Here is a 19506-nt window from a genome sequence, read left to right on the forward strand (position 1 = left end):
AAATTCTATTGGGATGATAAGTGTGAAAACGCATTTCATACACTAAGAAAACTTCTAACCACTGCTCCAGTATTGGCCCAGCCAGATAATACCAAGCCTTTTGATGTCTATTGTGATGCTTCCGGAACCGAACTTGGTTGTGTGCTTATGCAAAACAACCGGGTTATTGCTTATGCTTCCAGAGCACTCCGGAATCATGAACAAAATTATCCAACCCATGATCTTGAGTTAGCAGCTGTTATTCATGCTCTCAAGATTTGGAGACATCATCTTATGGGCGTCAAGTGTAACATTTACACTGACCATAAGAGCATCAAATAAATCTTTACTCAAGCTGACCTAAATATGAGGCAAAGGCGATGGTTAGAATTGATCAAGGATTACAATCTTGAGGTTCACTACCATCCCGGCAAGGCCAATGTAGTTGCGAATGCACTTAGCCGCAAGGCACATTGTCATTGCTTATCCATAGAAGTCTTCAGTGAAACCCTCTGCTATCAGATAAGGAAACTCAATCTGGAGATTATTCCTCAAGGTAGCCTGAATCTCATATCTATTGAATCTACTCTTCAAGATAATATCATCATGTCGCAATTGCATGATGAAGGTATCAAAATTATCAAGCAGAAACTATCTCAGGGAGAAAGAAAATATAGGTATTTCCACACTGATCATCAAGGAGTTCTACGGTTCAACAATCGTATTGTTGTACCTAAGAATCGTCAACTTCGTAAACAAATCCTTGACAAAGCACATCTATCCAAGTTTTCTATTCATCCTGGTAGTACTAAAATGTATCAAGACCTTAGGCGAAACTTTTGGTGGACCAGGATGAAAAGAAAAATTGCTAAGTATGTATCTGAATGTGATACCTGTCACAGAGTCAAAGCCAGTCATCTGAAGGAATCAGGTACACTCCAACCACTGCCTATTCCATCGTGGAAATGGGAAGACATCAGTATGGATTTCATTGTTGGTCTTCCCAACACATCTCAGAAGCATGACTCCATCTGGATAATCATTGATAGACTCACCAAAATAGCACACTCTCTCCCTGTGCATACAACTTATACTGCTAAGAAGTATGCTGACGTCTATCTTGATCAAATTATTCATTTGCATGGTGTCCCTAAGACAATCATTTCTGATCCAGGGGCACAATTCATTGCATGCTTCTGGGAGCAGTTGCAATCATCTCTCGGAACCAAGCTGATTCGAAGCTCTGCATACCATCCACAAACTGATGGACAAACCGAACGAGTTAATCAGATCCTTGAAGACATGCTCCGAGCTTGTATCATTCACTATGGTACGAACTGGGACAAATGTCTAGCCTTGGCCGAATTTTCTTATAATAATAGCTATCAGTCCAGTCTTCAAATGGCCCCCTTTGAGGCGTTATACGGTCGAAGATGTCGAACTCCTTTGAGTTGGTCTGAGACCGGCGAACGCCAAATCTTCGGACCAGACTTTGTTACCGAAGCTGAAAATAAAGTCAAGCTTATCCAAACCAACCTTAAGGCAGCCCAGTCTAGACAGAAAAGTTATACAGACCAAAGGAGAAAACCATTACAATTCCAAGTAGGAGATTATGTCTATCTTCGAGTATCTCCTACTAGGGGTGTTCAACGTTTCGGCATAAAAGGAAAGTTAGCACCTCGATATATCGGACCTTTTGAGATCACCGAAGCCTATGGCCCAGTGGCTTACAGAATCTGTCTTCCTACTCGGATGGCCGCCATTCATGATGTATTCCATATATCACAACTCAAAAAGTGTATCAAAGTGCCTACTGAGGTCCTTGAATCCCAAGCCATCGAGATCGAGCCTGATCTATCTTATGTCGAACAACCCCTTCAAATTCTAGATACCAAGAAGAGAGTCACTAGAAGAAAGAAGCTTAAGATGTATAAGATCTTATGGGACCACCATACCATTGATGAAGCCACCTGGGAAACTGAGGACTATCTTCAGAAGAACTTCCCCGAATTCCTTAAAACTTCTTAGGTATCCATCTTCCAAGTTATGTCATTCCTATAATCTCGGGATGAGATTCCTTTTTGGGGGGAAGGTTGTGACACCCTAGGTGTCAAAATTGTAAAATAGTAGGAAAGAAAGTGTAATGCAGATATTGAATTGAGTGAATGTGTGGAAATAAGGACTTATGTGTAATTTTAAAAAATATGAGTCCTTTTATGCAAAATAATTGAATTACAAATGTAACTTCAAATTTTACTAGGGGTCAAAGTGTAAGAGTGTTAATCATCATTACATTACATAAAACTTGCAATTAAGTCCAAAAATATATGAAATTTACCCTAATAAGGATAAAATCTTTATAAAGTTTGAATTAAGTCCAAGGTTTTAAAATAAAGCTCTATCCTTTGAGTTTTTGAATTTGAACCCTAAATAAAAGTTGTAGGTTTTGAAAAGTTCTACAATTCTTGTTTTGACCATTTTCTCATTTGAGATATAAAATAGTGAGAAAATCTAGTTTTACATCAAGGTCCCTAGAGTTTTTAAAACTGCACATCAGCCCTGCCCCCCGAGGCCAGCTCCTGCTCCAGCACCGCTCCACGCGTCGCTAGGAAGCTCGGCCACCGCCTCAGCGCTTCCCCGCTGTCCTCTTCCGCGCGCGCCACGCCGCCTCGCCTCTGCCCGAGCATCGCCCGCGGCCGCCACGCACGCTGTCGGCCGCCAGCAGCTGCTACTGCTCGCCACGCCCTCCCCTGGTCTTGAAGCATGCTCCAGGACGCTCCTCGACTTCTTCTACCCCTCACGCGCCTGCTGTTGCCTTATTCTTTCCTCTGCTCGACTACTTTCGCGGGACCTCCGCCGCCCGACCGACCCGCTTCGGGCCGCCGTGGACAGCTCGCCCCGCCCCTTCTCGAACCACACCATCACCTCTAGCAGCTTCGCCATGATCCCGTGAAGCTCGCCAGCCCCTCCATCGCCGCCATTGAGCACCGTATCCACCTCGCCGACGAGCTCCCCCCTCGCCGCCGTCCCGGGTCGCCGTGGGGACCCGCCCGTCCGGCCATCCTAGCTCCCGACAAGTAGCTCGGAAGAACCGCCTTGACCCCCTGGAGCTATTCCCCCACCTCCAATCCACCGCCGGTGAGCCACCACGCCGGAACACCGCCGCCGTAGTCGAGCTCCATCAACGCCGCTTCGGGTCGTCGTCGTTCCACCCCCTCCGGTCTACCCCAACCCTCATATCACCCCCAGCAAGGTCCGCTCTAGGTCCCTGGTCCTTTCTGGCCCGTTCCCCCTCGCCGCCGATGACCACCGTCGCCGGAATTTGGCCGACAAGTCTCGGCTTTTCTTCCCCAGCGAACTAGGGACCCGATTGCAATGATCTAAATCTTTCTGAGGGCCTGGCTGCAAGATTCCAGCCCCTCCCTTCAATTCAAATCCTTGATCTTTGAAAATTGGTAGGAAATGGTAGAAAATTCAGACAAAATGCCAAACCAGTTTTGTTTGAATCATTGAAGTAAACTCTACAACTTTTGTGTTATAGACTTGAGCTGAATAAATGAATATTTTGAATTAGAATAAATACTAGGAAATGGGTGTGCTAATTAGATCTCTTGATCCATAGCTATGCTGTTGTTGAAATTTGAAACATAGGATGTGTGTCTCATGTATAGCTTTATGTAAAATTTGTAAACTCAGAACTGTTTCCTAGCTATAATATTTAAGTGTCTTTGTTTTATATTGATGAAAGCTTTAGGATTTATTCCAAGATGAATCTGTTAGTGTTTGTAGCTGAAAATTTTACTCTAACTTTTTTTCAGCATGTGTAATCCATGATAAAATTTTGAATATCAGTAGCATAGAGTAGCTTGAGTTATGAATTTAGGCTTAGATTCAAAGATAATTCATGAATAATAGTTCTGGTTTATGAACATTTATGAAATTAAATTAGAGTGTTACTTTTGAGTAGTATAACATGTTCACAAAATTGCAGCACAAGATCCAGTGTAAAACTTCTGATATAAATAGATCTCAATATAACAATGTTGTTTTTGTGTTTATTTTATAGCATAATTGCTATAAGGATAAAAATCTTGATAAAATCACAGTAGCTTAGATTCAGATCAACATTTTTTCCAGTAAAATTTTTATTCTTAGGTTTGCAGTAGATCTAACTAGAAAAATAGTTCATGATCTAAATATTGTTTGATTAAATTAATTATTCTGATTGCTATGCTGCATAAAATGTTCTAAAAATTTTATGAAAATCTTATTTCAATTAGACCTATTGATACTAATTTTTATAGCACTAGTAATCACTCCTAACTTAGGGTTTTATTATTTGACTAAGAATTAAAATAATAACCCCAACTCTTATTAAATGAGTAATTTAGTTAATTAAATCAACTAATGATGTTTAATGAATGAATTAGAGTCTTTTCCATGTGTTTAATGTCATTAGTTTAATAGTTTAGAGTAACTGAGTAGGTTATCTGATGAAATTAGATAATGTAATTTAATACTTGATAAATGACTACCCGTAGAAGAAGTTTAATTAACTTGTTGGATTTCAACTTTATCGTGAAATGAAATGGAAGTGTATGCATTTCCTCAACTGTGATGTTTGTATATCATATAGACTCGACAACTCTCGCTGACGGAGATTACCAGCTGATCCCGGAACCAGAAGAAGGAATTTCTGAAGACCTCGGGAACGTCACCAGAGATCTAACAGAAGTCCCGAACCCCGGTTCGGAAACTTTTAGTAGTGATATCTCTGACCCCAGCCCCACCAGCGAAGGCAAGCCCCGGATATAAACCGCTATTTTTACTACACTGCAATTTATATATTTATGTATATCTACTTGTGCATTTAAATTTTCAGGAATTGTATTGAAACCTTAGTTGCATATTCCTAGGAACCTATGTATTGAATACTAGAACCTGAGTCCGACTAGAGTCCGACTAGCTGCTAAGCTAATAGGACCGGTAGAAGTCGAGTGATTCCCTGTCACTTGCGAGCTTTATAGGAGTTGAAATGTATACATTCCTGCAACTACTATAAGGATGACGGACGGGGTTGTGATTGTGATTCATGACTTTGGCAAAAACCCCATCTGTGTTGATAAAAATTTGATAAGGTCGCAGTATGTGGTAGCGGTGGTTAAGTGTTTGAAAGTACTAGCCACATGCCGCGAAATATGGTAAGCGGTAAGCCTAGTAACCGAACGGCCCGAGGAGTGGACATACCCCCCACCACTCGTAATTTGGTTTTTCGCACACGCACCAACGTGCGGGAGTACGTTCCACACAGCGGACAGGAGTACGGTCATGTAGTCGCGCTACAGGCGTACGTCCTGCACATTAGATGTGCGTATGGTCCTACAGTCGCTTGTGGTGGCACTGATCCACGAGTCGGAATAAAAGGCAAACGATTGCTTCAGAATAATCGTTGGATGTTCCAAGCGTGTGAGTTAGGTTTATCCTTGCAAGGTTTGAAATTTGATTCAGAACCATCCGTTTCTCGTGGAGATTGAGACTGCTTAATCCATTTGCCACATAGAGTAATAAGAGCAACCTTATGATGATCAAAGATGATGATTGTTTAAAAAGTTCTACTATGCTTGATTAGCTTTAGTTGCTTACATAGAATGGATAACCAACTAGAACCTGAAAGCTAAAAGTTGAAATTAAGGATCTATTCTTTGTTGCTTTTCAGCTGAAACTATACCCAGAACCATTATAATCCTTCGTAGTCTAGCTACATGGCTAAGTATACCATGAAACGGGTAAGCCTTGCTGAGTATTAGAATATTTAGCCTTGCAATGTGACTTTTGTTCCAGGTAATCCCCCTGAGGACTCTGCTCTGCCTGTGCCCTGGCCCTATGCCCTTTCTGATGGTTGGTCCGTGGAGTGGGATCCGTCCCCTGCCAACACAGGTCCCTCCGAGTGATGTTGAGCTTGGGCTTAGCTCAATATCCGTTCCGCGATGTCTAGTAGTGTCGTGTTTTATTTTCCGCTGCAGATACTAATGTAATATTATGCCTGCGATGTAAAATTTTTGGTGATTGTATCTCTGGACTCACCTTCGTGCGAGGTACCTTGTTTTGATCCTGAGTTAGGTGGTTTTATCGGGACTTTACCCGACAGACCATGGGGTTACACTGTTTGAAGTGCAGTTGAGTCCTTACTGCCTTCCGAGAGAGGATCAGCGCACTTGAGCCGGTGTAATTCAGGTTGGTTCTGCCACAGCGCGCCACCACATGCTCGGCCGCCTATCCTCCATCATCGCCAAGGAGCTGCTCAACGACCAGAAGGTCGTGGTAGTCCGCTGCGAGGAGATCTGCCTCTCTGTGGGCCTCGTCCGTCAGTAAGTCGTCTGACAGAGTGTCCAACCAGATGGGCGCAAGGTTATCCATGACCTCGCCCTTGCCCTTTGGGTGATGAGGCGTACGGCCCGGGCCTGACAGCTGGGATCATGGTCTCCGGACCTCCCCCCATGCTCTTATAGGTCCGACATCTCCACATACCCACAAGGGCAGGGTGCTCTGGAATGGCCTCCACGGGCCCAGACCCCCAAGGGGGTCCTGCGCCGCCACGTGTGGGGGCCAGACCCCTATGGGCCTGTCCACCCGGACTGGCCTCGGGGGCCCGGACCTCCCTTCCCCCCTGGGAAGGGGTCCGGTACCGCCACGAGCTACCAAGGAGGCGACTGCAGGGCCAACCCTGCCACGTGCCCATGGCAGAAGGCTCTCCGTGGGATGCCAGCCCAACTACCGCATTAAATACGGGTAGGTGGGCTGCGCGCGCCCAAGACAGGGCATGGCCTGCCCACTGACACACTGGGCAGGAATGCTGACACCACGGTAAGCCCGCCTGTTTCCAAGGCGGCACATCACATCACTATGCACTGTGCGCGGGTAGGCGGCGAACAATCATCTCACAGCGCCGCGCGCATGAGCAAGGGGTGATGATGGTCTGCTGCAGGAGAGCTGAGGCGTGCGCTCCCACAGTGTACACGGAGGCGACGGCACGGTGGGTCAATGCAGCCCCTTCGCCTGTCAGAGGGTATTAGCCCAACAGTGACAGCATGTCTTCCACTGTGTGTAACACTGACAGCAGGTACTGTGCCGGTAAGGCGACCCATGACCATATCCTGGCTGTAGATGCGCACATCAACTTCTCGATCGAGAGGACTACAAGAAGGAGCTGGAGAGGAAGATCTCCATATCTCTCATATTACAGGCTCCAGTCGGTGCGTTATTTAATATATAGCCGGGTCCACCTGTCGGGGCCCCGCTCGGTGTATGCACTCCCCTTAGTCTATAAAAGGGAGAGTGCGCTCGTTAGAACACAAGTTCTCGGGGACTCACAAGGTTCACAAGGTCCAACAAGTTCCTGAACCAATTTCCCAAGCTTTCTCAAGCAATACAACACACAAGTGGACGTAGGGTATTACGCTCCGGCAGCCCGAACCACTCTAAATCTCTGTGTCTTTTCCGTGTTCATCCACCCTTTGATCAAGCGTTTCTAGGTCTCCCCCAAACTCATCCTAAACTAGAATTAGGCGGTGCATTCCGCCACCCGGTTGGAGATTTCCTCCGACAATCACTTTGTCCAACATGTGCAGTAAGTTCTTGCATCTGTAATGTTGTTGCACACTGGGAAGCATCACCTTGTACATCATCAGCTATAAGTTGTTCTTGCATCTGTAATGTTGCTATGCACTGGGCAACATCACCATGTCCAACTTCTGCAGTAAGTTCTTGCCTCTGTAATGTTGTTGCGCAATGGGCAGCATCACCTCATACATCATCTGTTCTAAGTCCTTGCATCTGTAATGTTGCTATGTACTGGACAGCATCGCTTGTTCATGATCTGCTCTTCTTGCATCTTTAATGTGGCTATGCTCTGGGAAGCATCACCTTGTTCCATCATCTTCTGCATGTTCTTGCATCTGTAACATTGCTGTGCACTGGGCAGCATCACCTGGCCCATCATCTGCTCTAAGTTCTTGCGTCTATAACGTTACTGTGCACTGGGCAGCTTCAGGTTGTCCATCATCTACAAAGAACTCCTGTTTAAGAAATGATGTGCCCCGAGCAGCATCACCTTGTCCATGAGCAAGATGCTCTCCTTCAAAGATGTCCTCATCACTAGTCAAGTCAACAAATTCTGCCTTCACATGAACTGAATGACCTTTTCCAAGAACAGTGTGTTCTTCTCTGGCATCATCATCATCATCATCACTGGACAGATCAACAAAGTCCACTATCATTGCTTAACCTAGAAAAAAAAGTGAGGGAGCAATAGAGCATGGCAAAGGGAAAATGCAGAACGATCAGAAGCACAACCCGTTGCAAAGTTGTCAAAAAGAAAAGGTGTTAGGAAAAACAAATCCAAACAATATCTCAATTGCTAATGTGACAATGTTATAAAGAGGGGGATCCCATTCTTCTAACTAAGCTATCTGTCAGTAGCATCCCTCTCCGCCCCTCAAAACTTGTGGTATGCATGTGGCCCTTCAGGCATGCACAATATCATTTCTCTCCCTCTCACCCCTTTTCCACATTATTTGTTTCCAGATGCACCTAGACAACCCACACATCTCTCCCTCTATTGCAATCCAACCATCATGTTTGGGATTTCGGTTTGGAGAACATCTTCATCTATGACTGATCAGCACGTTGGTAGGCTAGCAGATGATTTTTGTGGCACGACCTCATTTATTTATCATCTGATATGAATAAAGCTACGAGCCGAGCCCCTTAGTCCTTTAACAGCATAAGTAGTCACTGCCGGAGAATGTCACATTGGTACCAGCACGTTAGTGCCGGTCAAAAACGAGCCGGCACTAACGTGCAAGGCGGGCACGTTAGTGCCGGCTAGAAATCCCAGCCGGCACTAACGTGCCATCCCCCCAACAGTCAGACGGCTGCCACAACGGTCAAAACGCACGTTAGTGCCGGTCGGCATATCTAGCCGGCACTAACTTGGTCAATTACAAGTTAGTGCCGGCTGTTTTCTCTAGCCGGCACTAAACGTACACAGTTAGTGCCGGCTAAAGCCACCAGCCGGCACTAACTTACCCCGTATATACCGGCCACTACATCCCCAGCCCTCCATTTCATTTGGCAGTCCTTCTTCCCGAGCCCTCCACTTTAACTGAGCTCTTCCTCTCTCTCATGGCGTGTTATAGGGGAGGTGCTGCCCATTTTTTCCCAAATTTGTGAGGATTTCACCCATCCAAGTGCACCAAAGGTGAGTAACTTCTTCCACTCTTCTTTCACGGTGTTTATTCTTTGTTTCATGCTTTCTAGATAAAGAAAATAGTGATTTTAAGGTTGAGGAAAAATGAGCATAATTTTCCGATTTGTTCATTAATTTGAGCAAAATAGAATCGATTTGTTACTTTTTAGAGAAGGTTTTCTAGATAGTTTGACTATGACACATTTAGAGTAATTTTTTTGAATTATTTCACGGGGACATGTGTATATGTTATTATGCAAAATTTTAGGAATTTTAAGGATGAGGGACAATGAGCATGATTCATTAATTTGTTCATTAATTTAAGCAAGGTAGAATTGATTAGTTGCTTTTTAGAGAATGATTACTATATAGTTTGACCATCACACATTTAGAATGATTTTTTTGAATTATTTCATGGTGACATGTGTATATGTTATTGTGCCAATTTATTTTGCTATTTAGTTTAAATTTACTATATAGGTGGCCTATGACACATTTACATTTTTTTGAATTACTTCATAGTAACCTGTTTTTAGGGATAATGAGCATGATTTTTTTTAATTTGTACAAATGGACCGGCAATGGATGCACGGAAGCCGGAGCACCTCGGCGTGGATTCAGGGTTTAGATTATTTTCTCAAGGCGGCAATGGCAAATAGGTCGCCAAAGGGTTTAATGTGTTGTCCATGCAGTGTTTGCAAAAATAAAAAGGAATTCCGAAAAAGAGAAACTCTATGGAATCACCTGGCCTTGAATGGTTTCATGAGTAACTATAGCCTTTGGACTAAGCACGGCGAAGTTGGAGTTATGATGGAAGATAATGAAGAAGATGACGATAGTGATAACAATCTTCCAGATTGGGCATGGGTTCATGAACCAGGTGGCTTTCAAGATGAACCAATGGACGAGGGTGAAGCAAATGTTGCACAAGAGGAGCCACCTGACGAGCTAAGTCAGGCGTTGCTTGATGCACAGAAAGACAGTGACACTGTGAAGGAGGCATTAAAGTTTGAGAAGATGTTGGAGGATCACAAAAGGCCGTTGTTCCCTAGTTGCAAACCGGAGCAGAAGAAGTTGGGTACCATGCTAGAGATGCTGAAATGGAAGGCAACTAATGGTGTCACCGATAAGGGATTTGGTGAGCTATTAAAGATTGTAAAGAACATGCTTCCTGAGGGTAATGAACTGCCGTCAACAACATACGAAGCTAAAAAGATGGTTTGCCGTCTTGGATTGGACGTGCAGAAGATTCACGCATATCTTAACGACTGCATCCTGTATCGCGGCGAATACGAGAACTTGGAAGCTTGTCCTGTTTGTAGCGCATTGCGGTATAAGATAAGGCGAGATGATCCAGGTGATGTTGATGGGGAGCCGGTAAAGAAGAGAGTTCCTGCAAAGTTGGTATGGTACTTCCCTATAATACCACGTCTGAAGCGCTTTTTCAAAAACAAGGACAACGCTAAGTTGATACGGTGGCACAAAGAAGACCGTAAGGAGGATCACATGATCAGACACCCAGCAGATGGGTCCCAGTGGAGAAACCTTAACCGAGAGTATCCTCAATTTCACAACGACCCAAGGAATATAAGATTTGCTCTAAGTGCGGATGGAATGAATCCGTACGGTGAGTTTGGCAGTGCTCATAGTACATGGCCCGTGACCCTATATATGTTCAACCTTCCTCCTTGGTTATGCCTGAAGCGTAAGTTCATCATGATGCCGGTGCTTATAGAAAGGCCAAAAGAACCTGGCAACGATATTGATGTGTTCCTGCAACCCTTGATGGATGATCTCTTACTGCTCTGGAAAGAAGAAGGTGTACATGTGTGGGATGAGTATAAACAGGAGTCTTTCAACCTCCGAGCTTTGCTTTTTGTATGCATCAATGATTGGCCTGCACTTGCAAAACTTTCGGGACAGTCGAACATGGGATACATGGCCTGCACCCACTGTTATGATGAAACCGATAGCATTTATTTGAAACACTGTAAGAAGTGCGTATACAAGGGCCATCGCCGATTCCTTCCTACCGATCACCCCCTAAGAACTGAAGGGAAGCATTTCAAAGGAGAGCTCGAAACTCGTCGTAAGCCTCTGTTCCGTAATGGAAAGCGTGTGTTCTCGATGATCAAGGATGTGAAGGTAGTATTTGGAAAGGGTCCCGGTAGCCAACCTGTTCCGAAGGATGACCAGGGACATGTTCCAATGTGGAAGAAGAAGTCTATATTGTGGAACCTACCTTATTGGCAAGTCTTACAGGTTCGCAACGCAATTGATGTGATGCATCTGTCAAAGAATCTTTGCGTCAACCTACTAGGCTTTTCTGGGAGTGTATGGTAAGTCAAAAGACACATTGGAAGCAAGGCGCGACATGTGGATGTTAGCTGGACGACAAGGCTTGCAACCCGAGAAGAGAGACAAAGGCCGCCACTATTTAAAACCTGCCAGCTATAATCTGAGTAAAGAGGAGAAGGAAAGCATGTTCGATTGCTTGAACAGTATCAAGGTCCCGTCTGGGTACTCCTCAAATATACAGGGCATAATAAATATAAAAGAGAAGAAAATCCAAAACTTGAAGTCCCATGACTGCCACGTTCTGATGACACAATTACTTCCGGTTATACTGAGGGGTGTTCTACCGGAAAATGTTAGATTGGCAGTTGTAAAGCTTTGTGCATTCATGAATGAAATTTCACAGAAAGCAATTAATCCAAATAATCTAATAAAGCTGCAGAAAGACATTGTCGAATGTCTTGTCAGCTTTGAGATGGTCTTCCCACCTTCCTTCTTCAATATTATGACACACCTTCTAGTTCATATTGTGACAGAAATAACTATTCTGGGTCCTGTTTTTCTACACAATATGTTCCCTTTCGAGAGGTTCATAGCAGTATTGAAGAAGTACCTGCGTAAACGTTCTCACCCAGAAGGATGCATTGCTAAGGGCTATGGAACCGAGGAGGTCATTGAGTTTTGCGTTGACTATCTTCCTGATCTCAATCCGATTGGGCTCCCCGTGTCACACCATGAGGGGCGACTAAAGGGAAAAGGCACACTAGGAAAGAAATGTAATGTGAACATCCCTTGTAGTGAATTCAGCCAAGCAAACTTCACGGTTCTTCAGAATTCATCCAAGGTGGCTCCATATATTGATGAGCACATGAATATTATACAGTCTGAAAATCCACAAAAGAATCTAGCTTGGATTACACGCCAACATATAAAAACTTTTGACGGCTGGTTCAGATGAAAATTATTGGGCAACAACACAGTTGATCAAGAACTTCAATGGCTGGCTAGGGGACCATCAATCACTGTCCAGCAATACCAAGGGTACGAAATCAATGGGTATACATTTTATACGAGAGCTCAAGACAAAAAAAGCACCAACCAAAACAGTGGTGTCCGTATGTGTATAGTAAATAGTAATGGAGAAAAGAACAACTACCATGGTGTCATAGAGGAGATATGGGAACTTGAATATGGACCCATAGTTGTCCTTTTATTTCGTTGCGAATGGGTGGCTGGAGGAGGCGTAACGAAGGACCGGTATGGGATGACCATAATTGACTTTAAAAAGATTGGATATAAAGATGAACCATTTGTTCTAGCCAAGGATGTGACACAAGTGTTCTATGTGAAGGACATGTCGAGCGAACCGAAGAAGAAGTCAGATAAAACGCCTGAAGCAGACAAGGCTGGAAATAAGCCGAAACGGCACATAGTTCTTCCAGGAAAAAGAAAAGTTGCTGAAGTTGAGGATATTTCGGACAGTTCGGAAGATTATGACCAGATTGATGACCTTCCTCCATTCTCAGTTGACGTTGACCCTAGCATCCTCTTATCCAAAGAGAATACACCTTACTTACGCTGTGATCACGCTCAAGGCACTTTCGTCAAAAGGAAGATTATCAATGTTCCAGTAGATAATGATAATGAGTAGTAGTTTTATATAAATTATGTATTGAATTCTCTCAATCAGTGATGTAATGTAACGCACCGCATCGTATTTATCTCAATTCTTGATACTATTTCTCCAATTATGACATAATATCATCTTCAGATAATATTATATTTTTGCATGGTATAAATATTATTTACATTCACTAATTTTGCATTACTAGAAGCATTGAAACATTAAATTACAAACAAATAATCAAGTAATATGCGAATTGATTACATCATTGTATAGGCTACTATTGAAAAGTTTTTTGAAGAATTTTGCATGGATCAAAATGAAATGTTTTCGATTTATTATGAATAACAGAAACATATACACATATAAACCCTTTACACTACACATAATTGATAATGGTTGCATATTCGTTAATTTACTTCAATTACTATTATTATTGTGTACATATAATTACTATAATTATTGTGTAGCTAAAAATAAGATATAAATTTTTGTTATATTATTCTAATTATTAAGCCTATTATGAATAAATTTATGAATATTAAAAATTTAGTGTAAATGGGAACTGGCGTGGCCAATTCCCGCGCGGATGGTACACGTTAGTGCCGGCTGGTAATGTCAGCCGGCACTAACCGAGCCATCCCCCTAACAAATTAGCCCCTTCGCCCAATTCAGATCGACGTCGCCCCCAACTTACCCGCCGCCCCGACGTCCTCGCGCCATTGCTGCCGCCGCCCGAAGCTCCGGCCGCCGCGCACCTCGTCGTCCTCGCGCGCGGCCCGTTCCGCGCAGCCCGGCCGCCCGGCTGCCCCTGCCGCCTCGGGGTCCTCGCGCCACTGCTCCGCGTCCTCGCGCCATTGCTGCCGCCGCCCGAAGCTCCGGCCGCCGCGCACCTCGTCGTCCTCGCGCGCGGCCCGTTCCCCGGAACCCGGCCGCCCGACTGCCCCTGCCACCTCGAGGTCCTCGCACCACTGCTCGGCGTCCTCACGCCATTGCTGCCGCCGCCCGAAGCTCCGGCCGCTGCGCACCTCGTCGTCCTCGCGCGCGGCCCGTTCCCCGGAGCCCGACCGCCCGGCTGCCCCTGCCGCCTCGAGGTCCTCGCGCCATTGCTGCCGCCGCCCGAAGCTCCGGCCGCCGCGCACCTCGTCGTCCTCGCACGCGGCCCGTTCCGCGCAGCCCGGCCGCCCGGCTGCCCCTGCCGCCTCAAGGTCCTCGCGCCACTGCTCGGCGTCCTCGCGCCATTGCTGCCGCCGCCCGAAGCTCCAGCCCCCCTCCGGACCTCCTCCTCGCCCTCCGATCGCAAAAACGGATTCGCAATGAGCACCTTGTCCTCTACGAAGTTAAATCATCTTGATCTATGGAGTAAATCAGTACATACTGCTGTAGAGACGTGAGTATGATTAGCTGATGGCCCTTCCCTTGCCAATCCAAAATCTTAAAGTTTTGCTCTAAACTCCTCATCAAGCAGGACATTGGAAGCTTTGAAGTCACGATATATGACCTGCAATTTTTCTTGATTTTCAGTGCATATCACCTAATACATAGCCAAAAAAGATCCGAGATGAAACATTCCAAAAAAAAATCTTAAATTTATACTGTGGCAGTGCATATTTTAGTGCAAGTGAAGACCTTCCAAAGTTATATCTTTAGTATGTGGGTTATTATTTGAAAGAAGAGGTTCACCTCTGGTATTTGGTTGATGCTAGAGGTCTTAGTGGTCTTATGTCTTAGTTAAGCTGTTTGACCTAGGTTGTTATTCAGGTCATATTGTTCTATCTTTGCAACCCTCTAAATCCTCAGTTAATGAGGTGATGCATTTGCCCCTGTATTAGGTTGGTTGTATCACTCAGACAGAAAAGAAAAAATTGAGAAAACATAAAGAAATTGGTACTTCTTTACGCTCCGAATAACCAACCTCTGGACCTCTCCACTTTGTGATCTGCAGAAATGATTTCAAACAGCCGTGGTAGTATACTTGATCTGGCAGAAACTTGTCGACTGCAGTAAAAGCTAAGGTGTCCTTTTGAGTGTCATACACCCTGTAAGCAACCAGCAAATATAGTTAGCAATCCAGAACTAGAGTAGACATAATAGTGCAGAATTAGAAAGCAATATCTGGAGGCAATATAGATCCAGGCCCTTATGCATCTGTACATATGAAAACTTACTTTCATCTAGTATTCAAAGTTTAGCAACAGACCCTCCAATGAATCAGTGCAAAAGGAAAAAAAATATGAACAACCATATCATAGTAAGAAGGATCCAAGATTAATCTTTTTTCTTTAGTAACATATAGATGTTCCACAGGACCTGAACGGGTGGTCTGAGTTATAGAAAGTTGGTTTATTTGCCTGCGCAATCACAACATCAAAGAGTTCCCTCCAGGAATTTCCATCAAAATGCTGGTCCTGCCCAACCAAATTGTGAAAGTCAAGTGGAGAATTATGAGTGAGCAAAAACAACTGGCCATATATACTGACATGATACTTTTCTATTTGGAATACAGTACTTGTCTAGAACATTACCAAAAATACACAAAACTAATATAAAAAGAATGTTGCTTGCACGGCACAACTGTATCCCCTATACTATTAGACAAGAAATAGCCTAAGTAGAATACAGCAAACTCTTACTGAAAGCTAGAAACAAAGGAAGGTTGTGTCATGTATATGCAAAATATTCACTTTTAGTATCAAAAATATGACGAGGCAGTGCAAAGAGTTGCATGTGATCAGTTAAAATATGATTTCACATTCTCAACAAAAAAATAGCATCCAGTGCTATTTCCAACCTGATGTCCCAAGGGAGGACAGGGTATGCTTTATTGAACAGATGATCGTCCAAGGTCTTGTTCGACATGAACTCATAGACCAGCAGCCTCTGAGGGCCTCTTTCACTTCGCGCGGCGCAGTACCCTGTCCTCACCGTCGACCCCTCCCTCCGGACAATCTACCTTGGACGCGGTGAGCACCTTGTCCTCTACGACAATCTACCTGTCTACATGAGGATAGCATTTTTGTTTGTTATTTGCTTGGCTGCCGCATTTCGGAACTAAGGACAACATTCAGACCTGTTCTGACAAAAACCATAGGTGTTTTATCTGTATTTCTAGCAAATTAGATAGTAGTTCCTCTTATAAATGGCTATGCAAAGCACATCACTAAGAACAAATTTAGCGAAAAAAAGGCATATACATATGCAAAGTTTTAGGTACCTAAATTATTTGATTCAGAGCCATGTGATTCTCCATTCCAACAATAGCATAAGATATTGTTCCAGCTGTCCTTATATAGCTTTCTTCATCATCATCGTATATATTTACAATCTGAATATGCATAGTAGGAAGCTCTATGAAACAGCTCATATTTCTTAACCTATTTGGATGCGTACCGATTCGTTGTGTGTGTGTTCGTTGTGTGTGTGTCTGTGTATGCATACCGAAACTGAGTTCAATAATTGAGATTTAACTATACACTTGAGCATCTTTGCAGCAAGTCTAGTCGATCACTGTGAGAATTAATTTTCTCTGTCTGATGATAAGAGTATTAGCTAGTAATGTCTATGCCTACTGCTAATTCTAGCTTTAGTTCAATATTTGGTGTATAGTTGAGAACTTGCAATGATAGTCTGTGATTTGCTTTTATGTTCCAGTGATCAGTCAGCATAGTATGACATCTACAATGCTGATTTGCCCTGAGTTTTTTGTGTTCTGTGTGAATGCAGTTGATCTTCCGGCAATGCACTTGATTAAAATATGGTTGCTTTTATATACCTTGATTCTATTTGCCTGTTAGTTAAAAGGAGACTCTAAATACTTTTCTTGTTTTATGTGTGTGCTTAGCTGTTGGAAACGAGTTTAGTAACGTGTAATTGAAGGAAACACTTCAGGCTAAAACCAGTTTAAAACTAAGCTCACACATCAGCACCTAACTGTTTCCTTTATGAGTATGGTTGCTTTGTTGACTCGGTAAATGATTGCATTTAAGTGCACAGTAACTTAATTAAGTATTAAGATGATGGTTGCTGCATTTAAGCCGGCACCTTGGTGTTTTGATTTCTGGATCTAAATAACCATGTGAGCATTTATGAATATAAACATGTGTACAATATTTTTGCAAATACATACATTTTATTAGTACTAGAAAATACTTAATGTTTTTTTATTGTTTCGGGTAGCGGAAATGGATCCTACGGACAACCAAGACGAGTTAATGCACGAGCTCTTTTGTGGTAGTACTGGGCACATAGCTCCAGAGTTTCATGAGGACGAGAACGATGGCAGCCAATTTTTAAACTTGCATTATCATGGCGACGAGGAGCAAGATATTAGTGGGGAGGAAGAAGAAAATGTCGAGGAAGCCGAGGTATGAAAGTTTAGTGATTCTTTCAGGCATCAGGATAAACGTTTTGTTAATACCTGCCGCGACGTCCACTAGTTGCTAGCAACCCGCTTGATAAATTTGCGATTCTTTCAGGCATCAGGATCGACGAAGCCTAAACGGAAACGTGGCTCCAAGAGGAAGATGGTAGGATGTACGACCATCACGGAGATCAACGAAGCAACCGGCGAGCCACTAGCCCCTGGTCAAATTAAGACGACCTTTGTAAATCAATTGGGATATCTTGTTAGGGAGAACGTCCCCATAAAGTACAAGCTTTGGAAGAGAAATAAAGTCTCTGATCGACCTGAAGATATCGTGCCAGATTCAGAGAAAGATTTGTTATGGAAAGAGGTGTCGTTGCACTTCAACTTTCCCCCAGGCAAAGCTGACAAAGTAAAGGGATGGGCATTTAAGAAGATGGCAATTCAGTTCGGCTCGTTCAAGAAAAAATTGGTGGCAAACTTTGTCAACAAGGGCCTCACACCAGATTTTGATAAAGTCTGGAAGAAGCAACGAGAGTGGTGGAATGAATTCGTGAATTACAAGCACAGTGCTGACAGCATGGCAGCCTCGATTCAAGGGAAAATGAATGCTAGCAAAAAGACAAACTTCCATAGACTTGGGCCTGGAGGTTATAAGGTTGCTGTTCCGAAATGGGAAAAGATGGAAAATAATTTAATTGCAAAAGGAATCGTACCACAGACCTTGAGTTGGCCCAAACGAGTAAGGTATTACTTCTATGCTCATGGAGGCACACTAGACCCCGACACTGGAATGTTTTTGACTAGCGACGTACTAAGAGAGGCTGCCCAAAGACTTGACGACGCAATGAGGCATACGGAAGAAGGAACCTTCCAGCCCAACAGAGAGAATGACGAGCTGACTTGCGCTCTTGGGAATGCGGAACACACTGGACGGACCCTTGGCGTGGGCGTAGTTCCATAGAAATATGGCTTTTCCGGAGATCTCGAAACCTACCGAAGCCGATGCAGAAGCAAGGCAGTAGTGGCAGAGAAGATCTGTAGCCTAGAAAACCGGATAATGTCACTTGAGGCAGCAGTTGGGCAACGCTCGGACCAACCAGCTGCCAATGTGGAGTTCAGCACCCCTTCTCAGCGTGGTAGCAGTGTTGCTTCCACAGAGCACCCTAATTTGGGTGCCGACAGGACGAGGGACCCCATCGACGACATCCCCGTTAGGACCCAATGTGAGCTTCTGGTTCTTTATGGGAAAAAGCTCAAAATTTGTGCTGAGGGTTATGCGGAAGTCCAAGAAGAAGGCAGGACAATACATTGCCAGCCAATTCCTGAAGGATTCGCCAGAGTCTTTGTTGACCGAATTACTGAAGAACGCTGGGAAGACTTGGACCTCCCGATCCCTATAGGTCCTGAAGAAACAGAACTACAACATGCCGTACACACATGGATTGCGTGGCCAAAGCGCGACATAAGATTGGTGCAAGCAGCCACAGATTCCGCTCGGTGCTCAAGGCAAAGATCACCAACGCCAGCTGACAGGAATCCTAGTGTTGGCCCACCTTCTCCACCGCCTGCACGGGACCCCAGAATGGATCCGCCATCACCAGCCGCACAAAGCGAGCCAATTTCGGCATCATCACCAGCCGCACAACAGAATCAGAGTCAGCGACAGAAGGCATACACGGTACCTTCGGTCCAGCCATCTCATAAGCAGCAAAGAAAGAAGAAAGCGAAGGCTCCAGAAGAGAAAGAGGCAGAAGAATCATTTCAAACCTTCTTGCTGAAGCGCAAGCTACTGAGGGAGGCTGCGAACAAGAAGCCAGAAATAGATCCGGTTGCGAAGGCACACTTCATTAAACACTTCATTAAAGGTCCCACCAAGGAGAAAGAAAGGGAGTCGGATTATGATCGGCAGATCAGAAAGTGCTACAACAATCCCAAGAATCGACGGATCAATGCAAAGACCGTTCCCCAGCTCGGAGAGCAGTCCAAACAATCGAT

At 44.2% G+C, this 19506-nt stretch overlaps 1 pseudogene; it reads left to right on the forward strand.

Annotated features, from left to right (window-relative positions):
• Nucleotides 1-9796: 9796 nt before the first annotated feature.
• Nucleotides 9797-13130, forward strand: LOC112890399 (annotated as a pseudogene).
• Nucleotides 13131-19506: the final 6376 nt, after the last annotated feature.

This window comes from Panicum hallii, chromosome 4, assembly GCF_002211085.1.
Source record: "Panicum hallii strain FIL2 chromosome 4, PHallii_v3.1, whole genome shotgun sequence".
Classification (NCBI taxonomy): Eukaryota; Viridiplantae; Streptophyta; class Magnoliopsida; order Poales; family Poaceae; genus Panicum; species Panicum hallii.